Source organism: Emys orbicularis, chromosome 3 (assembly GCF_028017835.1).
Source record: "Emys orbicularis isolate rEmyOrb1 chromosome 3, rEmyOrb1.hap1, whole genome shotgun sequence".
NCBI lineage: Eukaryota > Metazoa > Chordata > Testudines > Emydidae > Emys > Emys orbicularis.
The window spans coordinates 170,664,487-170,690,846 of record NC_088685.1 but is presented as its reverse complement, the minus strand read 5'-3'; the positions used below and the strand labels follow the sequence as shown (position 1 = coordinate 170,690,846).

The 26,360-nt window shown below is 42.0% G+C and overlaps 1 pseudogene; it reads right to left on the bottom strand.

The window, feature by feature from the left end:
* Window positions 1-3,779: 3,779 nt before the first annotated feature.
* On the bottom strand, window positions 3,780-18,828 carry LOC135876297 (centromere protein F-like; annotated as a pseudogene).
* Window positions 18,829-26,360: the final 7,532 nt, after the last annotated feature.

The window sequence follows — 26,360 nt, the reverse complement described above, 5'->3', positions numbered from 1 at the left end:
TAACAGTCACACCTAGAGGTTATGGTGACAGAGTTATGCCAGTAACTCAGGTGATTTATAAGTAGCATCATTGTGACATCAGAAGTAGCAACCAATCAATCTTTCCTCTGCAATTTGCTCAGTAACTCAGGTGATTCATAAGTAGCATCATTGTGACATCAGAAGTAGCAACCAATCAATCTTTCCTCTGCAATTTGCTATCAGTCACTGAAGTGGAGAGGGCCTATTCACAGGTCAAAAGTTCTCATTGTTAAATTACTTGAACATCTGTATACAAACATGGTAATAACACTGGATTGGCTCAATGTCCCTGGCCTCAACCTACTCCCAGCCAAGACCTTCTCTCAATGGGGTCCTCACAGAGGTAGCAAAGAACAGCCATTACCGTACCTCTCCAGAGGGAAATTCTTAACCCCCATTCATATGATGGTATAATCTTCAGCATCCTGTATATAGGATGTAGGAAGCAGCAGAATTTTCTAACATTCTTAAGTAGGCAGCAGAATCTGCATGCATATATAAAAACCCTGACAGCAAAGGGTAGGTGACAACCATCACATCTACAGAAGACACATGTGGTGGTCCCTTTCCCCACGGCAACATAACTTCTTTAATCTAAGTGTGTATGGAGGGGCACAAAGGGGATGGGAAAAGAGTTAAGCTAAAGATAAAGATGAAGAATCATGGAATCCATGACTTGCATGAGCTACAATGTTCTACCAAATGCACAGGAAAATTGTGGAGCTGCAGCAATTGGCAGAGGCCAAAACATTCAGCTGAACTTCCCCATGTTCTCAGGAATTCCTGTAGCCCCTCAGAGTTTCTCCACTAATCTCAACTCAGAGTGCCTGCAAAGTTCAGAAGCTCCACCAGAACCTGCAGTGCTCCTGGTAACAACAGAACCTGAGGAATACAGATTGTTTAACCCCTATCGTACTTGTAAGCACTACAATGTTCCCTGTTACTTAGCTCCCCCATTGTTCTCTGCATAACACCGGGGGCTCTCTGCCAGCTTTCTTTCTTTGCATGGAAAAGATTTCAAAATGTCTTAAAAAAATAATGAAGCAAATCCCCAGGCAGAAACCAAACCAAACAAATCATTAAAATCTGTGAGTAAAGTTGACAGTACATGTAAGTGTTTTTTTAAATTCATAATAATGCTGCAGTTATTAAAAACAAACAAAATCAAGCATTAGAAACCAAGGTAATTCAGAGTTAAGATCAAAATAAAAGACAGCCTAACATTTGAAAGTAGGCAAGTCCCTCTGCCCCTATAGCAGGGGTGGGCAAATGTTTTGGCCCGAGGGCCACATCGGGGTGCAAAACTGTATGGAGGGCCGGGTAGGGAAAACTGTGCCTCCCCAAACAGCCTAGCTGCTTTACATATTTCCACAACAGAAATATGTTAGCGATGATGCCTGAGCTCTGGTAGAATAAATGCTGAATGAAGCAGGAGAATCCATATTAACCACTTATTAAACAGGCCCTCACACAGTCATATATGCACCTAACTGGATGAAGATCTAAAAGATTTCAGCCTTTGCAAATTAACATGCCAAAGCACGTCTGACATTCAACATAGAGAGCATAGCAGCAGCCTTAGAAGCGGGTGGTTCAGAGAAAAATATAGGCAGATGACTCTGCTAGTTCAGATGTAAGTCTGTGACAACTGTCAGTAGGAACACAGGATGTGTCCTAAAGACGCTTTGTCCGGACATAAGATAGCATAAGTTGGGCTTTGAGCAGGGAGTTGGACTAGATGACCACCTGAGGTCCCTTCCAACCCTGATATTCTATGATTATATGACCCAGGGCCTGAAGCTAGTCTCATTGCTTTACCCATTAAGTACATCTGGAGCAGGGCTTCTCTAGATTTGCAGGTCCTGCAAGTGAAGGACTTGCAAATAGCACATTTTCCAGGGATATTCCCCCAGACAAAATAAATATTTTAAATGCCAAACATTAAAGGGTATAGTGCCCTTGTTTGATGGGCAGTATGTAAATCCAGGGGACTTAGAAGAAGCCATCCTGGCACCAGAAAGAAATAGCTATTCTGGTTAAAAAACCAAAATGCCAATGGGCAACAACTAACCAGCCCTATCTATACTATGCACAAATTTGAAAAGAGCCAGTTATTTTGTTAGCACTGCTCACTGCCCATGTTCTTCTCGAAGCCAGGAGGCATGAGAAGAACTGAGTGGTGGCTGGCCTGCTCCACCCTTTTATGCCCTCGGTGCAGGACATGAGGCCGCTCAAGGTGCATGAGACTCTGAACATGGGTGAGTGGGGTACATTGCACACCGTCAGCAAACTGTGCATATGGATAACCACTCGAAGGGGGAAAAGTTACAAAGGGATAGCAGTGGTCTCTTCACTAAACCGATAATACACTGGCTTTTACAAATTGTCCTAGAGCCAGTACAAAAAGCCCTTGATCAAAACACCAGTTCAGTATGGAGACCTAATCTTGCAAACTCTTATGTGAAGGACTTGAAAACAACACATTTTCCAGGAAGAAAGATTAGAGGCTAGAGTCACTGACGAGGCAGAGTTGAGGTTGTTTGAGAGCCTTAATGATACATTTCCAAATTTTTAAATGTTGGGTTGCGATTTACGTTTAACTTAAAAATACAGGAAATTCAAAGTTAATACTTGTTAGTTTTAATTACTACAAATTTATTGTAAGGCACTCTCATTCTTAACTCGAGTTTACCCAAGTATTTAGCCTGCGATAGTTTAGAATCCAAGTAACTTTCCCCTGAATTTATGGTAGTTTAGGCTGAAAATGTTAAACTATATGACAGTGTCCCTTTAAGGTCACAATTGGCCACCAGGTGTCATTCTTGCTCTATGTAATATTATTGGTAGGGACTACGGTCCATTTTGGTCAATTTTACCGTCATAGGATTTTAAAAACCATAAATTTCATGATTTCAGCTATTTAAATCTGAAATGTCATGGTGTTGTAATTGTAGGGGTCCTGATCCAAAAAGGTGGTGTGTGTGTGTGTGTGTGTGGGGGGGGTCACAATATTATTGTGGGAGGGGGCGTTTGCGGTGCTGCTACCCTTACCACTGTGCTGCTGCTGGTGGCGGCGCTGCCTTCAAGCTGGGAGGCCGGAGAGTGGTAGCTGCTCGCTGGGAGCCCAGCTCTGAAAGCAGAGCTACTGTCAGCAGCAGCACAGAAGTAAGGATGGCATGGTATGGTATTGTCACCCTTACTTCTGCACTGTTGCAGGTGGGGCACTGCCTTCAGAACTGGGTGCCTGGCCACCAGGCACTGCTTTCTGGCTGCCCAGCTCTGAAGGTAGCACAGAAGTAAGGACCCTCAATTTGAGAAACACTGGTCTCCCCCATGAATCTGTATAGAATAGGGTAAAAGTACACAAATGACCAGATTTCATGGTCCGTGATGCGTTTTTCATGGCTGTGAATTTGGTAGGGCCCTACTGGAGAAGATGTTCCAGATCTTCAGTGAATCATGCCCAAAGGCATGAGGCTGCAAGATGCTAAGTACCTGCTTGGACCCTTGCAGAAAATGGCAAGCTAATTAAGAACTTAAGGTTGTCCAACATAATGCATACTTTCAATTCATTATCCTCAGGATGTTCTAAGAAACATTATTCAAGTATCTTGAATCTTGTAAATATGACTGAATGTTTGACACACACTACTGCTAACAATAATTATAAAAGCAGCCAGAAGAGGCCTGGTGCAACATGGTACAGTACCTGGGCAGTACCTTGATCATGTTGTGCTGTCATTCTATTCAATTCATCTCTAATTTTGTGCAAAACAGAATCTTTTTTCTGTGAATTCCAATTTTGTTTTCTCCAGCTGGAGTTGAATTTCTTGAAGTTTGTTCATATGGAATTTCTTTTCTTTTTCTTGATCTTGTAGCAGATGTTCCAGTTCTTGAACTCTAAAGCTTAATTCTTAATTTAAAAGAAAAAGGATTAATATTATGCCTTCTACTTAAAGGTATTTACTGTATTAGTACTTTAAAGCAGCCTACACATTCTAATTAGACATATTCTATGCACTTGATAAGATGCAAATAAAAAAATAACTACTTAATAACTGCTTATCAGGTTAAATATGTAGCAATATAAAAAATTTTAAACATCTATTATCAAATTAGGAAAATTGAAAGGCCTTTAAAAGTCTAGTTGGCACAATTTAGGTTTATTTTTTGAGCTTGGATAGTGACTGTAGATCAGTTTCACTTTGTTTTTTACTAGCTTCATTTTCTGATTCTTATGTATTGGCACAACATCGCAGCGTTTAGGCCACAAATTTTGCAGAGGCTCTTTGTCAGGGGTTCTCAAACTGGGGGTCGGGACCCCTCAGGGGGTCTTGAGGCTATTATGTGGGGGGTCACAAGCTGTCAGCTCCACCGCAAACCCTGCTTTGCCTCCAGCATTTATAATGGTGTTAAATATATTAAAAAGTGTTTTTAATTTATACGGGGGGGGGGGGGGGGAGGCACACTCAGAGGCTTGCTATGTGAAAGGAGTCACCAGTACAAAAGTTTGAGAATCACTGCTCTTTGTTTATAAGAACTACCTCCACTGGAATTTTCTAAAACATTACTGAAACATTTCTATTTGGTCTTAAGTTTTGAAAAAGCTGCTTCTTAAGAAAAACTATTACAAACCTGTGTTTTGGGCCAAATGTAACCAAATAGTGTTCATTTAACTTATTCAATGCATGTCTCCCTTTTTGGAAGGGGCTTTAGTAAATATAATATAGGGTCTTTTTTTCACATCACTAAAACACTGCGTATCTAAAAATCAAAACTGCTTTTGTCATGATACACGTGTGTGTGTTTGGGGAGGCTCAGAATCTATAGTTTCTTTTCCACAGACTTCAATGGAATTTTGCACATGAAGAACAGTAATAATCAATTTCAGATTATTAGCGTGTGAAATAAATGATCTGATCATTCTTTTATGAAGACTTATTCCACTGGTACTCTATCTGAAAACAAACAGATGGCAGCCAATAGCAGTTGAGAATTTTCCTTTTTTCAGTCATTGACCCTTCACCCTGTCCCATCCCCTTCCTCCTCCCCCGCCCAACCCCCCCCCCCCCCCAACCAAACAAAAAACAACAACCTTCAGGCTTCCAAAGCTGAAACTTCATCTTAGGTTCGCAATTAACTTTACGATGTGACCGTGCATATAAACTAAGCCTTGAATGAAAACTCTTCCCATTTAAACTAACAGTAAGCAAAGGGTGAGTGTTTGAATTGAGACAACTATCCTGCAGAACAGCATTACCATTTAAAAAATTATCTTTTCCGAAGACCATTTGCCAACGATTTTGTCTTAATTGGATTAAAGTAGAAATCTAAGAAAGGAGACCCATCCATTCACTGAAAAAAAAATGGAGGATACAGATACTGTCCCAAACACTTCCAAGAATGTAACAAAATTTACTGACAGAAAATCTGAAGACCAAAGACAGATGGCAGAGCAGAAGACATGAAATGGCCTTAAGTCACCGGTCACCTTATCTGCTGAAGATAAGGTTCATCCTATAGTGTTCATTAAATGTTTACAAAGACTTCCAAGGGGATATTCTGCACAGCTGCACTGGCACTATGGCTACACTACAGCTTAAGTCGACATAAGTTGTGTTGCTCAGTCGTGTGAATTAGTCACCCACCTGAGTGACATAACGTACACAGAGTTAAGCGTCAGTGTGGACAGCACTGTGTCGGCAGGAGACATAGCTACCACCTCTTGCGGGGCCTGGAGTAATTAAGCCAGCAGAAGATCTCTATCCCATCGGCTTAGAGTGGCTACACTAGAGAGCTTAAGCTTAAGCTCTCTAGTGTAGCCGTAGGGAGGATGGTGGGGGGAAAGACTTCTCATTTGAAGAAGCTCCAGATGCTCATTCTACTATGGTTTTAGTTTAACCAGGCAAGGATCTCCATGAAAAATGACTTCTTGATAGAACAGATTACTCTACAGGATCTTCCAAAGAATTAAATTCAAAAACACAATAAAACAAGTCAGTTTCTTAGCTCAGTTAATTTTTTCATACTGGAAAAACTTTATAAATCAATAAAATAATTAATAAACATGTACATAGTGTTTTTTACCCAGAGATCTCAAAACATCTTACAAGTTGAGTAGGTATTTTACCCCTATTTTATATATAAAACAGTCTTCAGTGAAGTCCTTAAACACAGACGGTTTTAATTATCTTTAAAAAAATAAGATGTTCTTATTTACAAAATAGATTTAAAGTCATAACTACACTTGCAAGATACCTTGGTTCTGTGTTTTTAATTGCTCGATGACAGAAGAATTATTACAATTGTCAAAGAAACTGTTGTTGAAATCTGTCTTCTTTGATCTTAAGCCACGGTGGCTAGGAGTTGCCTCTTGTTCCCATGGAGAATGGGAAAAGTAAAACTTCTCTTTAAAGGGGTTTCTTGACTGCTGGATGAAGGACAGCTTGGTGTCTTTTCTTGTTGCCACGAGAACACCGATGAAGAAGTCCGATGCCGAGCAATCTCTCTGTGACTCTTAGCACTTTGAGGATGAGAATGATTTATTTTCTATTTAAAAAGAGGGGGGGAAAGCATATCTACCTTTACACAGCTGACAATTCATAAGAGAATTAATTCACTACTGTATGGTGGAAATAAGATAGGGCAATTGGTCAAGCTGTCAGTTACAATTTTTGATAACAGAGTCAGCGACACAGATCATCCATCAACACAAAGTACTATATGATTCACACGAGTCTGCTTTTATACCCCCAGCAGTCAACTGACTGGAATACTTTGCCGATTAACATCACAGGCAGCTGAAGAGCGTTGGGAGAGTACTATCTGCAATTCAAATATATCTAAGCTGGCCAGCATCTCAAGGACAAGAAGTTTGACTTGTGGTTCCTTATATTTAGTAGAGCAAGTTTTTTGTTTTGTTTTTTAAGAGAGGCATCCTATCAATTAACATTGAGGTACCTTCCCTGCACATTCCTCACGATCAGATCAGTTTTGTAAAGCTAACTGTTGACATGCATAATATTCATTTTTGTACTTCATTCTAGACTTACTGTAAATTAGTTCTGATCCTCATTTGTGTTCTGTGGACAAATGTAGCTACATTTTAGACTATGGGCTCTATTCATCTCCAAATGTGTGGTGATCCCATTAGCAAGAATTCTACATGCAAATCATTCCACACACAGGAGAGAGACTCATTTATTTGCACTTACTTTTACAAAATACCTGGACTCAAAAAACATGTTTTGGCTCTAATATCAGATATTTTTCTGTCCCTAAACCTCTGACTGCCAGAAGCCGGGACTGGATGACAGGGGATGGATCACTCAATAAATTGCCCTGTTCTGTTCATTCCCTCTGAAGCATCTGGCACCATCCAGAAGCCAGGATAATGGGCTAGATGGACCATTGGTCTGATCCAGTAGGGCCAGTCTTATGTTCTAAAAATACAAAAAAGCTGCTATTGGTACTTACAGAACCTGGTTTTCCAATACATCTAACATTTGAATGGGGTTTTTGACTAAAGCACTAAGGGCCCCAATACTGTGTGATTATTTACATGAAAACAATATGTTTAAAAAGTCCTTTTTGTGTATTCTAATTAGTACTAACTTTTCAGAAATGCTGCCAGGAAATTAACCATACCCACTGCTTACTCTTCTTAAATCTATACTTTAATCTCAATGGCATGAACAGTGAGCAAATTTAATTTTACCAGTTTCCCTGAAAAATCATATGGCTAATTTTGAAGAACTGCACCTTTCTCCATTTCACACATTAAATGAGATTATAATGCTGAGATACTCTATACCCATACTTTAATCTGGATATTTCTCAGCTCTGCCTCCAGTTTTTTTCTTTCTTCAACTTCTTTATTGTATTTTTCTTGGAGTTCTTCAAACTTAGAATCTACAAATTGACAAGGAATATTTGCTAATAATCTGGTTCATTTCATACATAATATCTTTCCTATTCCATTTCTTATGTCTAATATTAGACAAGGGTGATAAAAGCAACAGCCCTCATTAATCTCTAGTGATATATTAAGACAATGACTCAAAGGGAGTTCTAAAACCAATAAAACTGAATAGTTCAGGGACTGAAAACTGAGATCTGGAACTCAGTGCCACAATGAAAATGCAACCACTAGACTGAGGGACCAATACCAGGGGTACAAATGTATATTGTAATATGGCCTGAATGAAGAATGTTTTCCCACCGTTCCCCTGGCATTAACATTCGTTTGTAGCATGACTGAAAAATCAGGCATTGAGATTCAAAGGAGCTTAAAAAGAAAAGTCAGTGGGAGTTGAACACCTAACTTCTTGCTAATGAGACTCACCACACATTAGAAAACTCAGCCTAAAGTCACATCACTCAGATTCCTATCTTGCTTCTCTCCACTTCCTTCATAACTGTAGCAGCCACTTTCTCAAGGAACACCATAGCCAGAATGCTTTGCATCTTCCGAAAGCATCTGAAATCTCAGCTTTCAAATGAGAACAAAGACTGATCTCCAACTCCAGTTAGTCAGGTAGCCAAATGCAAGTCAAATGGCAGTATCTTGTTTTAGTGTCCATGAAATTTGTGTGTTTTGTTTTGTATTGTAGATTCTGAATTTCACAACCCTAAACTCAAGCAAATTGTGCGATGGTACATTGTCACTGGTAAGCATTTTGAACTCTGAGCACTTACTACTAAATCCCTCAAGCCCCCGATTCGCCAGCCAGCGAAACTGAATTTCAATTGTTTTTAATGAAAACTTCACCTGAATATTTTGTTATAGAACATAATTAGTTAGGATGTACATATGTTATGTCCATATTAGTATCTGCATTTGAACCTTCCCTGAATCAAGACAAAGCATATTCTCGGACTCATAAAGCATGCTCACTTAAATTCCTACATATTCACTCATAGGAATTAATTTTCAAATATTGGAAAATTATAGACATTAGCAGATTATAAGCCAAACACATGGTCAGCTGTTTTCTTCATTCACCTTTTGTTTTCTTTTATGCTTTCTGGAGTGACATGTACTTTCAAAGGAATTTACATTTTATTCAATTGCATACTAGACACGGGGGGGTTGGGGGTTACCATTGTGATTTTGATTTGGTGTTAAAGGAGCAGCAAAATTCTTCTGTGGTGTACTCCTGAATGATAAGTCTCCTGTAATCAATGTTTGCTAACTTCTTTCAAGTTCAGATTTGTACCTGTTTAAAAGAGAATTAGAAGTGCAATTAATTAGTTACAGAAACAAATAGGGCCCAATCATACATTTTTAAGAGCCCCAAATGCACATTGAATGGCAATTTTGGTTCCTCAAGAAATATAAAATTAGGCATAATAAAGATATATCACTAAAAATATGATTCTAGATGACAATACGACACCTTCAACTAAATATTGGAATCTGTACTTTCACTTCTAGTGATATTGGGTTGTTGTTTAAATTTGTTCTTATATGACAGAGACAATTTGTTTATATTTTATATATACACTCAAGGTTTAATATTTCAGAAGACTGAAAACTAAAAGAATTATACACAAAAAGGACACATGGATGAACAGCAATTACAAGGATTATCCAGTCACAGCTCTGAGAAAGCTCCCTCTGCTGGACATTCACAAGACTGCGGTGTTTGGGTCCCAATATGCTTGATTTGTGCTCTTAAGCTACCCTTGGCCTGAATAGGCTGCAGCAACTGCCTTTTCCCTTGGCTTCTCTGGTACACTTCCAGGGCACAGGCTCCTAGTTCCACTTCCCAGAAATAGGACCACACGACCTAGCTGTCTTAAGCACCCAGGCCAGCACTGACCCTGCAGATTTAAACACACCCTTTTCCCAAAGCTTCAACATTGTGGGCACTCTGGGTACACAGTTCACCTCTTCAATGATATGTAGTAGTTGAACACAGACTTTACAAGCGTTCCCAAAAACCACTCTCTGTTGGCAAGCACAATAAGTATACAGATCTGGACAAAAAAATAATAAAACCCTATACACAATTCCCTGCCTCAATTTCCTCACCACTCTTAGAGCATTCTTTGGACTTAGGTCAGAGTCCTCTAGTTCAGGATTCTTCCTCTCTCTCTCTGCCCTCCTGCACATGGTTTCTCCCCTGAATCATGGAGTATCTGTAGTCTTTTCTCTCCTTGCCCCCCTCCCCAGGGTTCGTTAGAAACCCTCTTTTATTATCTCCCCCTTCTTTGTCAGGTGACTCCCAATCAGCCTCATCAGCTAATGAAAGTACCTTACCACAGATTCTGTTGCTTAGTTACCATCACTCCTAGAATTCAGATTTTGAAAAACTAGTTTAGCCTGGATGGTAGCCCTTGCTTTGTCCCAGGCTGCTCCATTTAAATGATCATCAAAATTTAACAGCCTATCACTGATAGCCCCATGCCCCCACCACTTGGAATTTTAGTCCAAGATGGAGGTGAAAAGACAGAGGCTAAAAGACCCACATTCAAAATGGAGTTTGCAGTCTGACACAGGGTCTCCAATATCAAACAATTTGTAAACTGTACATAGGCAGATTCCCCAAATGTTCATAATTAAATTGTTTTATTAAGAGTCCATTTTATGAAGCTACTGCTATATGTACAACAATCCCCCTAAGGGTCATATAACCTCCAAACTCTTTAACTTTATCACTCTCATTAATATAATATAGAGTGTTAGGTGAAGACTTTCAAGCCTGTCTCTCTAAAAAGTTTCACTAGAAAGTTGCAGTGGTAAAAATTCTGTTGTCATGGTGACACTGTCAAAACTATTTTGGTAAAGTGTATTTTACACTCTGCCACTTCTGCTGGCATGATGTCTACATAGCATTGAATTGTATTGGCAAAAACATGCTGCACTCTGGATAGGCATTCTAGTGTTATATTCCCAAAGACTCAGCATTCAAAGACTCAACTGAGTCTAACTGGAAAATAAATGCAGAGGCTATTCATGAAACAACCACATTTGGTGGAGTGGGAGTTTTGAGCCTGTCTAATGAGTGGTGGGACAATCAGTGGTTCTAGAACTTTTAGACGCAGAAGTTCATTCCTAGAGTTGCATGCTCAGCTCACCCCACTCCCCCAGCACAGAAACAGCAAGGCGAGAGCTGCCCTTACAGTGGGGAAACAAGTGGTGATTGCCCTATGGAATCTTACAACACCAGTTTGCTATCAATTAGTGGGGTAATCAATTTGGTGTTACAAAAAAAGATCAATGGTAAGGACACTCATCATTGAGGTATGCAAGACAAAAAAGCATTCCCATTCTGTGCTCCCCCTTCCTAGCTTCTGAGCATATTAAAAAAAGGTACCTTCAAAATTTATGCAGGCCTTGGTAGGTCAGAAGGGACACGTTACTGACAAACACTGGCTGGTTCAGAGAAATTCAGGACAACCATGGCTTTAGAAACACTGTGCTTTTTGACATATTGAAAGCAGACTCCCCACTCCATCCAACTGGAATTAATGACATTTCTGTGCCGATCATAGTTTATGGAAACTGCCTACCCTTAATTCTCTGGCTTAAGAAACCATCTACTAGCAAGCTAGACAGAAGCAAGGAAAGATTTGACTCTCACCTGTGCAGCTGAAGAAGGAATGTGAAGTGGGCAGAGTTGGAAGACAACAGGATAGGTGGAGGGGTCTCATGCCAAAGCTCCATATCAACAAGTAAAACATTCTCAGTTCTTATGCAATGCACAGCATGCAGCACTATCTGAGAGACCCTATTGCCAGGGTGGATGAGTGAGGTGGACGGGCTGGATCTAAAATAGGCTAGCTAACAGTTGCATTGCTAACACAGTTCAGGTAAAGGAAGCCTTAAAAGCTTACTTTGACAGTAGGAAATGGCCTAATCCTGTTTCTATGAAACTATTAATAGAACAGGTGTGTTTTTTGTGATATACATTACTTTTAAGGAATTTGTTATTGAAGTATGGAAAATGACCGGACTAATTGACAGTAGTTTCTATGACCATCAGCATAGTACAGGTGGTGTATTTCTAGACTCAATACAGGCTAGCACTTCTGTAATATACATGCATTGACTTTTTTTTTTTCTTTCTTTTTTTTTAAGAGGTATGGAAGCCTTTCTGGTTATATTACTTTCTAGCACTGCAATACCAAAAAGTCACAATAAAGTTGCACCAACTTTCAAGTATGTACGTTATTACCACCACGGCATGCTAGACATACAAAAAAAAAAAGAAAGATAACTTATAATTGACTTTACTAGCTATATAACTTGACTAGGTACAAATACAACATGCAGACTGGATGTCAGTGCATCACAGATGACTGTACGTGTAATCAAAGTTCTTTGTTCCCTGACATGTTGTCCATGGGAGTAGAATACACCAGGAACTGACACAAGGGGATGAGGTGTCTATATTCCTGCCAACACCCCATATTTATCCATGCTTTGGAGTGGGTGAACTAATGCAGTGAGATTCTTAATCAATAATTGATCAACAATTCATTTGAGCAGCTGGGTCAGCAGCAGCAGCATTTATTTTTGATTTTTGTCCTCCCTCTACCCCTTCAGCAGCTGTTCACACCCCTGCCTCATTGCCCTTGCATTTCACTTTTAGACCTGCATAACCTCACAGAGCATGTCCTTCTCTGTGCGCTTCCTCTTGGCTCTGACAGTGACCAGACAGCTGTGGAGGTGTTAGGGAGAATCTTGAGGAGAGCCCCACTGTCAAGGTTAGTGATAAACACAGAACTGTTAGGTGGAGAGGAAGGGAGGCAGCCTTCCCTGACATAACTGTTGCAGCTACTCAGATTTTCCCACCCTGTACAGCATAACTATGTGGATTGCCTCCAAATTACTAAGGCATAATGAGTGCTAGACCTTACATGAAGAGTAGATCAGGATTTCTTAACCCAATGCCTTGGGGAGGGGATGGGGTTCATTCTGATATAGAAAAAGGATAGTATTTCATAAAGACAACTGCACTTATTTCAGGAAGTCATGCTCCTTGATGATCCCAAAGAGACAAAGAAAGAGCTGTTTAAGAGGCCTTAGTCTGCCCATGGAAGTATGCAGTCATGCTGTTTTCTGCAATGATCCCCCTCAGAGGTCCTGGCAAAGTGGCACGGGGATGTGCCATATCACGGTGGGCTGGCCAAAGCGTATCTTCAACATAATGTTTGGGCAAGTCTTACATACTACTCACTGAAAAAAAGTTCTGTGAAATTGTGCCCACAAACCAGCAAGCTTTGTGTGTAAAAATTAACAGGCTGCTCTGTCTGTACCTCAAAGTACCGCAAGACACCAACTGATGGAGTGCCAACTGACGTGTGTTTACTTGCTTCCGTTCTCGGCCTCTGCTATTGATGCAGTTAGAACCTTCCCAGTGAAAATCGTTTTCAGTAGTTTATTTAATGCGATAATCATTCTCACCTACCATAATCTCCCTTCACCCAAGGAGGAAACATATTGGTGCATGTCATGGCTAGGTATGAAATAGCCCCTGGCTGTCACCCGCCTTGCTGTATCCCTCCTTGTTGTCCCCTTCCTGGTCAGGGCCAGATACCTCTTGCTCATCCATTGCTCCAGGGAGGGATTTCTTTCTCCTCACCAGAACACACAGTGTATCTACAGAGTTAAAGGGAGGAGGTAAGGTCCTTCCAGAATATAGCACCCAGCTCACTATGAGAGAGGTCATGCAGGTGGCTCCAAAATGTCTCTTTTCTTCACCTTCTGGTACCACTGCCTCAGCTGTTTTTCCTTTGTGTGGCAGTGAAACCCCTCTCTGAAGAGGCTGAGTTTGCCACAGCCTTCAGCAAATTGCTGTAAATATTCTTGTTCCATCAGGAGTGCTGTGGCTGTGCCTGCACATGCTCCTTCCCCCACAGTGCAAGGAAACTGAGCACCCCTCTCTTGGAATAGACAGCAGCATGAGACAGTGCTAGGAACCTACATTCAGTGAAAATGTAGCAGGGAACAGGAACAGATGTCGCTGTGAAGAAACACGCTGGCATATAAAAGTGAGGTATGGACAACTTCCAGGTCGCTGCATCCTGGACAGTGGACTTCAAGAGTGCTACCAGACAGTAACTCTGGAAGGGAAAGTTGCATTGTGGGATTGCAGCTAGGGACTGCTTATACTGGTACAGGTACATGTGAATCCATGACAACTATACTGGCAGTGGACTTGTCACTCTGAAAAGAGAAATAATTAATGCTGTAAAAAACAGAAGGCTTTGTTGGAGTAGAAAATTAAATGTGGACACACACCAAGCTGTGCTATAAAAAAAAAAGGAAAGTTGTCTTGGCAAAATTTCAGTGTAAGCAAGGGCCTTACATAAAAGGCCTTATCTTGACAGGCAAAAAGTATATATTTTTTTCAATCCTGTTAAGCTAACAGGTTTGAAACACAACTTTTTTGCCCAACAAAGAAAGGGCCAAATATTCAAATGTGCTGAGCATCTATGAATTCCACTGGGCTTAGTGGGAGTTTCAGGTGTGCATCACATCAGATAATCAAAAAACTTTATTTAGAAGCTTAAACGTTGTAGGAGCAGGATTTTATATAGCACTATAAGAATTAATGTGTGATTTGATTTCATCCTGCTAGCCACCCTTTTTGAATAGCAGAAAGAAATGATCCTCTGGGACTATGAGATTCTGTTTTCCCATATGCATTACAGATTGGGCCCTCTTTAGCTCTTTGTTTTAAGATTTAGTTAGTAAGAGACAGGATTCTGTATTGTGTCTATGTTAAGTAGATTAGAGGACCATTGAAGGCCTGGGTCCCAATGTAAATTGTCTTGGTTATTGATTGTAAACCTTAGCAAGGTTTAATTTGCAATGCCTTTTTGCTCGATATAAAATACTACTGTTTGTATTCCCAATCTGTTTGTGTGAGTAAGGAATGTACGCATTAGGAAAAGATAAGGTGGGAAGGCCATTGTTAAGCAGATGGTCAAGAAAGGAGGAGCGAAGACACTTATCGAGATTTGTTGATGCCAAAGAACCATCAACATGTATCCATGATTGAGGAAGGGCAAATTGACAACCCTGAGGTGAAGGCTGGTATCCCTAAGGACAACTGATTAAATCGGAACCAGGACAGGATGACCCTCTTGGAGGTGTATTGGAATGTTTACATGAAAAGATACACCAATTAAGAAGTAACCCAGTCACAAACTGACACAGCAAAATCCATAGACTTCAACAAAGAAAAAGGACTATAAGAACAGGGTGCTTGGCCATAAGACTTTGGGGGTTCGTCTTGCCACACTCCCGGAGCATTGGATCGCGACTGACAGAGCCCTGCTCCCCTCTGCGACCAATCTGGCTGGCCACTAGATTGATCCAGACTCTGGACTGATAACTATAAACATCAACTGGCAGGACTGTGTGCATGGTATGTGTGTGTGTGAGAGACAGGGCTGGCTCCAGGCACCGGTCGAGCAAGCTGGTGCTTGGGGCGGCAGCTTGTAGGAGGCGGCATTCGGCCCAATCCTAGGGCGGCACGGCCGCTTTTTTTGTTTGTTTGTTTGTTCCGCTCCGGCCGCCCTGTAGGGGGCGGTGGCGCAGAGGACGGGAGCACCCTGCAGCAAGCCCGGCAGGGCAGCCCGCAGGGGGCATGGCGGGAGGGGCTGCGTGGCAGCGCCCCGCTGAAGCCCTGGCCGCCCCCCTTCTCTCTCTCTCCCCCCCGCTCCCTCCCCTTGCCCCCACTAGCCGGGGCAGGAGTCCCCCTGCACCCTGGCTCCGGCCGCGCCGCAGGTATTTGTTTGGTTTTTTTTTGCTTGGGGCGGCCAGAAAGCCAGAGCCGGCCCTGGTGAGAGAGATTGAAAAGCATATGCTAACTGTTGTATTCTCAATAAATGCGGCGTGCTGCCTTCTTCCCTATAAAGATCCCTTGTGCTTCTTATAAGTATAACAACGTGGGACTCAGGAACCTTGTTTTAGGCACCCAGGTTTGAAAATTTTGGCCACAAACTCAAACTTCTATTTAAATATGGAGTACAGTTAAAGTAAGATAAAGTGGACAAAGACAGTAATTTGACAGTCATTTACATGTCTAAGCAAAATAATACTTAAATGGGATAACAGCCACACTTCAGTTAAAGCAGAACAGTTTGGTCTCACCTTTTAAGTTCCTGTTCTAGTCTTTCAATTTGTTTCTTGCTTGAAGTTAGTTGTCCCGCTTGATAATTAACTTGTGATTCTTTTACTTGAAGATCATGTGAAATTTTCTGCTTTGTTTTCTCAAGATTATCACACAATTCCATCAAGTTCTGGTTTTCTCTTTTTAGTGTTGCTCCTTCATTTTTTTCCATTTTCAACCTAATTTGATTAGTCAATTATAAAATATATATATATATATATATTTTAAGATTTTGATCAAGCCTGGGAATACACATCTTTATTCAGAGTGAAGCGTGGAGAGCACTTACAAAATAAACAATTTCTGCTTTATAAAAAAGCGGTATTTGAATATTTTTATTCACTACATTTCAAAGCCCTGACAGCACTGAACATTTTAGTTACACGCAAAGCTATATTGCTATTCTACCAATGTCCGTATCGCAAGGCTTCCCTGTGTAACATTTAAAATCAAAATACATAGTCACCACAAGTCATTTAATTTCCACCTAGGTATTAATATTAAAACGATTTCTCTAATCAGTGGCCCCACACCTGTTCTTGGAAGAGTTTATTGGCTATAAAAAGCACCTATCCAGACCCTTGCACATCATCAGAAGAGCTAAACTTAAAAGCCATATGACTCTGATCATCATCTTGCTCCTCTCCCTTCAAATCTGTCAATGTTAGCAACCAGTATTTCCAGAATGACTAGAGTAAGAGATCAATGCTCAAGTTGCGTTTCCTCAAGATAGCAGCTGGAACAGCCATCTCTGATCTGAAGGAGGGATGCAAGATAGTAATCAGAATAATGCAATTTCAAGATCCTCTCTCTCATGATCAGTGTTGCGTTATGTAGCATTGGAAAACAGATTTGATATCCCCAGCCTTTGCAAGGTATACGGCATACATTCCTATCCCTGACAGTTTACAAGATATTGGACTTAGAATGGTCCCAAAAACGTACTACCAGAGCAAGAGGCTAGTGACAGTTTAAGACTGAATACACAGCAAGGCCTGGATAGTGGGCTAGTGTCATTTTCCTTCACTACTTTACACAGGTGTCAATCACCGCTCACAGGGTGAGTATTAGCACAAAAACTGTTAGTGAGTAGTCTACATTTTACTGGTATGTCAATTTTTTGATGGCAGCAATGATGTTATGCAGATATTAATCTTATCAGCTATAAACCTAGGTGTTATGGCTTTTTTGTGACTAAAGCCCTGATTAAATTGGAAGCTCTGTACCTAAGAGTTATGTCCTTTTAGCTCAAGCGATAGCAGGCTGTGCTACAATGATGAAGGTTTGGGGTTCAAACTATGCTGATGATGCATAAGTGGGGGATTCTTACTGTTGTACATAATATTTTTAAATGTTTAAGTCAAGATTTCTCTAAAAGATCTGCTCTAGGAATTATTTCTGGGAGGTTCTGTGACTTGTGTTATATAAAAGATCAGAACGGATAATCACAGTGGTCCCTTCTGGCCTAAGAATCCATGAAAATAAAAGCAGCAATTTTTAATAAGCCATTACAACAGAACGTACTCCAATATTTTAAAACCACCACGCTCATCTAGACAAGTTGGTGTAAATTCTGAATGAGTCTGTTGTTGGGTACAAAAAAAGTTGAGCTAATCGTTCACAAAATACCAATGAGTATCTGATATGAGAAACTGGGTGCAAATTATCAACATGACAATTTCGGTATGTTTACAAAAATTATATTTTTATATAGTGTTCACAGATGTCCATTTGTAGAAATAATTTGTTTTACAAAGCACCCTGTACAATCAATTTATCAAAACAATTTACATAAAGGTATTTTTAAAAAAAATTTCTTTTTCCACGGTGCCTCATAAGATTAACGTTTGCACAGCATTCTAGACGCATTGTATAAGTGACTGTTTGCTATTACCGTAGCACCTAGGAGCCCTCGTCATGGACCAGTACCCCACTGTGTTAGGCGCTGTACAAATAGAACAAAAAGACGGTCCCTACTCCAAAGAGCTTACAATTTAAGTACAAGACAAGGAAAAAGGGGAGAGTACAAGGAAACAATGAGACACCATTGGTCACTAGGATAGGCAGCTTGCGTACTGAGACCACAGCTTAACTGTTGTCAAGTTTTTTGTAGGCATCACAGCAAAGGAGAGTTGTAAGGAGGACTTTGAAAGAAGATGAGGTGACTTTGCAGATGGTTATGGGGGGCTCTTCCCAAGCACAAGTTGACAGCATGGGAGAAAACACAAAGGTGAGTGTTTAAATATTTAACAAAATTTATGTGTTATGGGCTAGTCAGAGGCGGGAGTTGACATTTCAATAGTGAATGAAAAAAAGGATGCCTAGGTTGGGGGAGGCCATGAAGGAGCTAGGAGGTGAAGACAAGCAGCTTGTTTGTTGCAATAGAGAATTGAGGGGCGCCGAGAGAGGTGACATGGTCAAAGTGACAGGCAGGGGAATCTTTGCAGCAGCACTCTGAATGGATATGAGCAGAACAAAATTGTATTAAAAGTTACATGGTGCATTAAGACTATGACCTTCTGCTTCTGCTTTTGCAAAGCTGCCTCCAGCGATTCAAGCTGAAACTGTCTTTTCTGTCGTTCTTTTTTAAGCTTGTCTAGTTGACTTTCAAGCTCTTGAATCTTCTGAAGGGCCCTCGTGGAAAGGCCTTTTACCACTCTTCCACAACCCAGCTCATTTTATATCAGCTTTTTTCCTTAATACAAAGTGTACATCACTGAACCTGAATCATACAAACTTGTAAAGACTTTGGACAAGTCATAGAATCATAGAATATCAGGGTTGGAAGGGACCTCAGGAGGTCATTTAGTCCAACCCCCTGCTCAAAGCAGGACCAATTCCTAACTAAATCATCCCAGCCAGCGCTTTGTCAAGCCTGACCTTAAAAATCTCTAAGGAAGGTGATTCCACCACCTCCCTAAGTAACCCATTCCAGTGCTTCACCACCTCCTAGTGAAAAAGTTTTTCCTACTATCCAACCTAAACCTCCCCCACTGCAACTTGAGACCATTACTCCTTGTTCTGTCATCTATTACCACAGAGAACAGTTTAGATCCATCCTCTTTGGAACCCCCTTTCAGGTAGTTGAAAGCAGCTATCAAATCCCCCCTCATTCTTCTCTTCTGCAGACTAAACAATCCCAGTTCCCTCAGCCTCTCCTCATAAGTCATGTGCTCCAGCCCCCTAATCATTTTTGTTGCCCTCCGCTGGACTCTTTCCAATTTTTCCACATCCTCCTTGTAGTGTGTGGCCCAAAACTGGACACAGTACTCCAGATGAAGCCTCACCAATGTCCAATAGAGGGGAATGATCACGTCCCTCGATCTGCTGGCAATGCCCCTACTTATACAGCCCAAAATGCCGTTAGCCTTCTTGGCAACAAGGGCACACTGTCGACTCATATCCAGCTTCTCATCCACTGTAACCCCTAGGTCCTTTTCTGCAGAACTGCTGCCTAGCCATTCGGTCCCTAGTCTGTAGCAGTGCATGGGATTCTTCCGTCCTAGGGCAGAACTCTGCACTTGTCCTTGTTGAACCTCATCAGGTTTCTTTTGGCCCAATCCTCTAATTGGTCTAGGTCCCTCTGTATCCTATCCCTACCCTCCACCGTATCGACCACTCCTCCCAGTTTAGTGTCATCTGCAAACTTGCTGAGAGTGCAGTCCACGCCATCCTCCAGATCATTAATGAAGATATTGAACAAAACCGGCCCCAGGACCGACACTTGGGGCACTCCGCTTGATACCAGCTGCCAATTAGACATGGAGCCAAGTCATCCAAGGTGGCACCAGAAAAAGAGAGAACATCCTACCAGCAGACCAAATTGCTCACCATTTGCTACACAGAAAGAAGTTTTCTTACAACAGTTGACAGCAGTCACAAGAAAAAACAGTGCAACAGGAGTCAGCAGATGCTAAACAAAGATCTGCACACAAACAAACAGGTTTCCAAGGAGGAGTGTGCACAAGAGGGCTTGAGAAACAGTGACCTGCTGGCATTTGCTATGGAGTGTCTGCCGCAAATCTATTCCTACTGGCCAGTGCCCTGTGCAGGCTGGGGCCAGCACAGCACACTCCCTGTCAGCACAGGCGGCCTGCTATGGGCCACGCTTACACACGCAGCTGAAGCCAGGGCTGCAGCGGGTGGTTCAGGGAGGTTGATCTCTACCAGGGGTGGGCAAACTACGGCCTGCGGGCCACATCCAGCCCACAAGACCGTCCTGTCTGGCGCGCCCGAGCTCCCGGCCAGGGAGGCGAGCCCCAGCACTTCCCCCGCTCCCCCTCCCCTGACCGCCCTCCCCTTGAATCTCCGCCCCATCCAATGCCCCCTGTTCCCTGACTGCCCCCCACCCTGCCATTTGCCGTAGGCAGTCACACTGCAGGGGTGTACGTATGGGTCGGGGCGGTCAGGGGACAGGGAGCAGTTGGATAGGGTGTGGGAGTCCTGGGGGACCTGTCAGGGGACAGAGTCCTGGGGGGGCAGTTAGGGTGGGGGGGTCACTAGAGGGGGCAGTCAGGGGACAAGGAGCAGGGGGGGTTGGATGGTCGGGGATTCTGAGGGGGGCAGTCAGGGGGCGGGAAGTGGGAGGGGGTGGATAGGGGCAGGGTCCAGGCTATTTGGGGAGGCACCGCCTTCCCTACCCGGCACTCCATACAATTTTGAACCCTGATGTGGCCCTCGGGCCAAAAAAAAGTTTGCTCACTCCTGAGCTAGACACCTGGGAAAGAATTCTCTCTAGTAACTCATAGCCCTCCCCGTCTAGTGCTATTGGAGATATTTGCTAATAGCCGTTGCGGATGGGCCATATGCCATTGTAGGCAATTGCATCATACCATCTCCTCCGTGAATTTAGCAAGCTCAGTCTTAAAACAAGTTAGGATTTTTGTCCCCCACTACTCCCCTTGGAAAGATGTTCCAAAACTTCACTCATCTGATGTAAAGCCCTACATGGGACTATTTTTTTAATCCCACTCCCATCCTGCCTCCAATATCTACTCCCACCTGCTCCTGCATTGTTTCTTTTATATTTATCCCACTCCCAGCCGCAAAAAACTTAGATTGTGCAAATCCCACAAGAGAGACAGATTCCCCCGTGCTACCAAAAAAACCCAACCCACCACAATTGGTTAATATGTTATATATATAAATGGAATTCAGACACAATTTTTACCACTAAAAGAATAAAACAAATCTTGCTTTAACCATGTAAAAAAACACTTTAACTCCTCTTATAATAGACATTAATCTCTTTCAATCTCTCGCTTAAATTTCAGTTTTAAAACCTTTATTTAATAAAAAAGAAAAACTTGCTTTACACTGCTGAAATTCTATTTATGACCAACTGATGAGAGATTTAATGTTTTCCCACAAAATATAATAGTCTGATTTTTTTGCCCACCCAATCCCATCCACAACAAAACATTTTACCCGCTCCCATTAATATGACAGCCAATCCTACGGGATCCCAGTCCCACTGCAGGGCTCTACTTTGATGGTTAGAAACCTTCATCTAATTTCAAGCCTAAACTTATTGATGGCCAGTTTATACTCATTTGTTCTTGTGCCAATATTGCCCTTAACTTAAACAACTGCTCTCCCTCCCTGGTGTTTATCCCTCTGATTTATTAATAGAGAGCAATTGGATCTCCCCTCGGCCTTCATTTGGTTAGGTTACACAAACCAAGCTCCTTAAGTCTCTTCTTGTAAGGTAGCTTCTCCAGGCCTCTGGTCATCCTAGTAACTCTTCTCTGCACCTGTTCCAGTTTGATTTCATCTTTCTTAAACATGGGAGACCAAAACTGCACACAGTATTCCAGATGTGGTCTCATCAGTGCCTTGTATAACAGTACTAACACTTCCCTAACTCTACTGGAAATACCTCGCCTGATGCAGCCTAGAATTGCATTAGCCTTTTTTACAGCTGCATCATATTGACAGCACATAGTCATCCCTGTCTTTCTCCTCTTCTGTTGCTTCCAACTGATACGTCCCCAGTTTATAACAAAAATTCTAGCTGTTAGTCCCTAAGTGCATGACCTTGCACTTTATACCACTACATTTCATCTCATTCCTATTACTCCAATTTTCAAAGTCATCCAAATTTTCTTGTATGACATTCCAGTCCTCTCTGTATTGGCAATACATCCCAATTTTGTGTCCTCCACAAATTTTACTAGCTCATTCCCACTTTTTGGCCAAGGTCATTAATGAAAATGTTAAATAAGATTGGTTCCAAGAATGATTCCTGAGGAACTCAACTAGTAACCTCCTCCAGCCTGACAGTTCACCTTTCACTATGACCAGTTGTAGTCTCCTTTTACCCGACTCCTTACCCACCTTTCGATTCTTGTATTAATCCCCATCTTCTCCAATTTAACTAATCATTTCTCCTGTGGAATTGAATCAAATGCCTTACTGAAATCCAGGTAGATTACATCTAATGCATTTCCTTTGTCTAGAAAATCAGTTATCTTCTCAGCGATCTACTTTTTGTAAAAACATGTATTTTATCCCAATTACCTTTTTTACCTCTATGTCTTTAACTACTTTCAAAATTTGTTCTAAGAGCTTGCATACAATTGAGGCCAAACTAAAAGGCCTGTACTTTCCCAAATCACCTTTTTTCCCCTTTCTAAAATAGAAGTATTACATTTGCAATTCTCCAGTCATAAGGTACAACCCCTGAGTTCACGGTGCCATTTGAAACACCTGAGAATATGATGAGCCAGATCATCAGGTGGTATAAGCTGACTTCAACAGAGTGATGCTGATTTATATCAGCTGAGGATTTAGCCTTTCGATGTTGAAATTAAAAAAACAAAAACAAAAAAACCCCCACAAGATTTGTAATGGAAATAGCTAGCTAATGTTATTTTGCTGTATTTAAAACAAAAAACTGTGGAAATAAATGTCCAGCTAAAAGAGAGAATTGTTTGCTAAAGTAATGATAAATCTGAACTTTCTTAAGGTAATGGTTGGCAATGCTCTGCTTTCCCAATATAGACAAAGCAAGTAAGGCTCAATCAATACACCCATTCCTTTGTGAACTATTAAATTATACATATTGCTAATGAATAGTCATTTAATTAGCACAGGAGCCTTCAATTTAAAAGTTGTCTATAATGCACACTGAACATAAAAAAAAATTAGCAATGACTTTTCAGCTGAAGCCTCGTTTAAAAATGCTATTGCCAACCTTTCTGTCTTAAGTTAGCCTTCTTGCTACATTTGCAGCTCAAATGCTGATACAGCGGTGTCCCATTTATTACAGAACCATTGCTATAGAAGAATTCATTCTTCTAAAACATAGGAACAAGTTACTTTTTTGCATGAATGACCTGAATTAGTTCATCGAGCTCCGATGCATTCACACAGGAACGCTCAGATACAAACGTCTGCTTCTGAATCACAATGGTGGCTCTTTGGGAAGTTTCACGTGGCTGCTCCAGGGCTTTGAAGACAGTAGCTCCAATTATTAAATATACAACAACCACCAGAAAAATCGTTGAGACCGTCTTCCATTTCATAACATTAATAGCCGAATCACATTCCTCTCGTGACGAGAGCACTGTGGGTTTTGTAGAAAACGATAGCCGTGGTTTGGAGTTCTGAGTGGCAGATTTGGGATCCAGCAAATCAGGTGCCGCCACTAATAAAACAGAAAAAGAATGTTAACGTCCACAGCGTTGGACAGAGGTGTATTTAGCTGTACACGCTTCTTGCCAGAAGGTTACAGAGATCCTATTAATTCAAAATAGAGTTCATAGATAGTTGTGTTATAAATGCATTTCTCTTGTACACCATGTTATATTACTACAGAATGACTGGTTTCAGCTACTGCTAGGACTAATAATATGCTATTTATATGAACACACATGCATACACACACTTGCATTGTTTACTATATATATGTCCTCTATAAATACTCTGCAAGTGTAGTTCTAACATGCAGTATTTTCCCTATTTTCTTCTGTTCCTTTGAATCAGTATAAAAAGATATTTTTCTGTAGAGCGTCCTCACATCTTGAACAATCTTAGGCATTGCTAATATGCTTCTCAGACTACATTTTAGTCAGCGTTAAAAAACTATCAGGAAAACAGGACTCTTTCCTTAAGTCTTACATACCCTCAACTCTGCATTCAGACACTCATTAGAATATTTGCAGTTCACTTTCAAATTCCCCACACAGGTAACTATAAAAATGATTCATTATTAATTCTAACACTTTGAAAGTGTTGGCTAAACCCTTTTAGGAAATACCAGGAACACATGCGCATGCCTGTTGGAAAAGTCAATCATCTTATTATAGGATATTTGATTGTTTACTGCTACAAGAAACCCACTGGGGCAGTAATGATCACCTGCGTGTGTTATCAAGTAGCCCCATAACGCATGTGATTACAAGTAACTACACTAGTAATTATATAAGAATAATCCACATCACGTACACGTAAAGGTCCCCTGAGGGAAGATTGCAACAACAATACAATATTTAAAATTATTAATATATTTTGAATGGCTGCAACACCACTTTCAGCTGTTGTGGGGAAAGCCTATTTCTAAATGTAGATTCAAAAGTCTCTCTCCCAGGTCTCTGGAAGCTGGGAATGCCCCCAGAGAAGGGAGGGAGTGTCATTTTCCACAGGGATAGGATCTTCTCTTGAGCACCCGCTGGAGGTTAACCTACAGGGTTACAGGAACTCTCATTGGAAAAGAATCATGCAATACAGGTCAGAAGAAAGGCAGACCTAGGAAATTAATACACTGGACCTGAACCCGGGGGGGGGGGGGGGGGTTAGAGGATGAAAAGGCAGCCCCAAATGAAAAAGCTCCGCTCGTGCCTCGGTGCACGGCTATGAAATAGTTACTGTTCAGCTACTAGAAAACTAGAATCTGGTTCTAACTAACCGGGAGCACCAGACCAGCATGCAAATACCCTTCAAGTGTAGTGGGCATGGAACACTGTATGAGGCTATTGATATGCCCCTGGACAAAAATCGATGTGTGAGGCTAAGTTTGGGAAGGACGCCTGATTTAATAACTGCTCCTTCAAGCTGTGCTCTCTCCTCGGATTGACACGATTTGTGATGGGGGGGGGGGGGAGGAGAGAGCCATCACGTTTTCCTTTCAGTCTGAGCTCCGCTTGCCAGTTGGAATTTTTCCTATTATATTATCACGACCCTCTGTCCAAACCCAAAACTGGGGGCACCTCAGGCTACGCCAAGCCTCATGCTGTAGACTAGGAAACTGCTCCTCTTTCTGCCTGGCTTCGACATTTGCAGACAGACACACATGCATCCTAGCACCATGAAGAAGGGCAGACCTGCCCCCCCAGTTCTCCTGCTACACTCCCCCTGCAGCCCGCTGAATGCAGCTAACAAAGGAGAACAGGACGGCTGTGAGGCGCCCTAAACTGATCCACCCAGTGATGCTCTGCATCCCTCCCATCAACTTCCCCAGTCCCCTGCTGACACCCATCCATAATGCAGTTGACAAGGACATTTTCACACCCCTGAGAGGAGCAAAGCGTGGACGCTTCAGCCAGAATGGGCCCTGGCCCCTTTCCTCTCCCCCCCTCCCCCCCAGCAGCCAGCTCGCAAAGATGCGCTGGATTTAAAGCGCTTGCAAAAGGCATCCTTGCAGAGTGGGGTTTGGCTGGCGAAATGGTCCGGGTGGGAGCCCGGAGCCCAGCCTGACCCTCCCGGACAGGGGGAGCTACACCCACCTTAGACAAAGGAGAAGTGTTAAAACAAAAGCCAGGCGGGTGTTTAACCGAGCGTGCAAAATCCGGGACGGAGGCGCAGGAAGGAAAGGGGTGAAGAGGGACTGAGCAGCCCTGAGTCCCTCCTGCGAGGAGGCATTGGGAAAGCAAGGGAGCATGCAGCATTCAGACAGACTTTGATCTAGAAACGCACGCTATTGTGCCAGTACTCACTTCTTATTTACAGACCCGGCGCCCTCTCCTCGCTGCATGGGCAGGCATTTTTTCAGGGCTTGGCTAGGTGCCGTTTGACCAAATGGAAAAAGAAAGAGAGAGAAAGAAAAGGACCAGACCCAGGGCGGATTTGCTGCTGCTGAGCTCAGATTCCACGCGGAGCGGAGCCTGGCGTTCTCCCTGTCACTGGAGGGATGTGAACGATCACAGTGTGTGTGAGAGTGAGAGAGATCACCCTGTGAGAGAGAGGGAGAGGGTGTGTGTGTGAGATCAC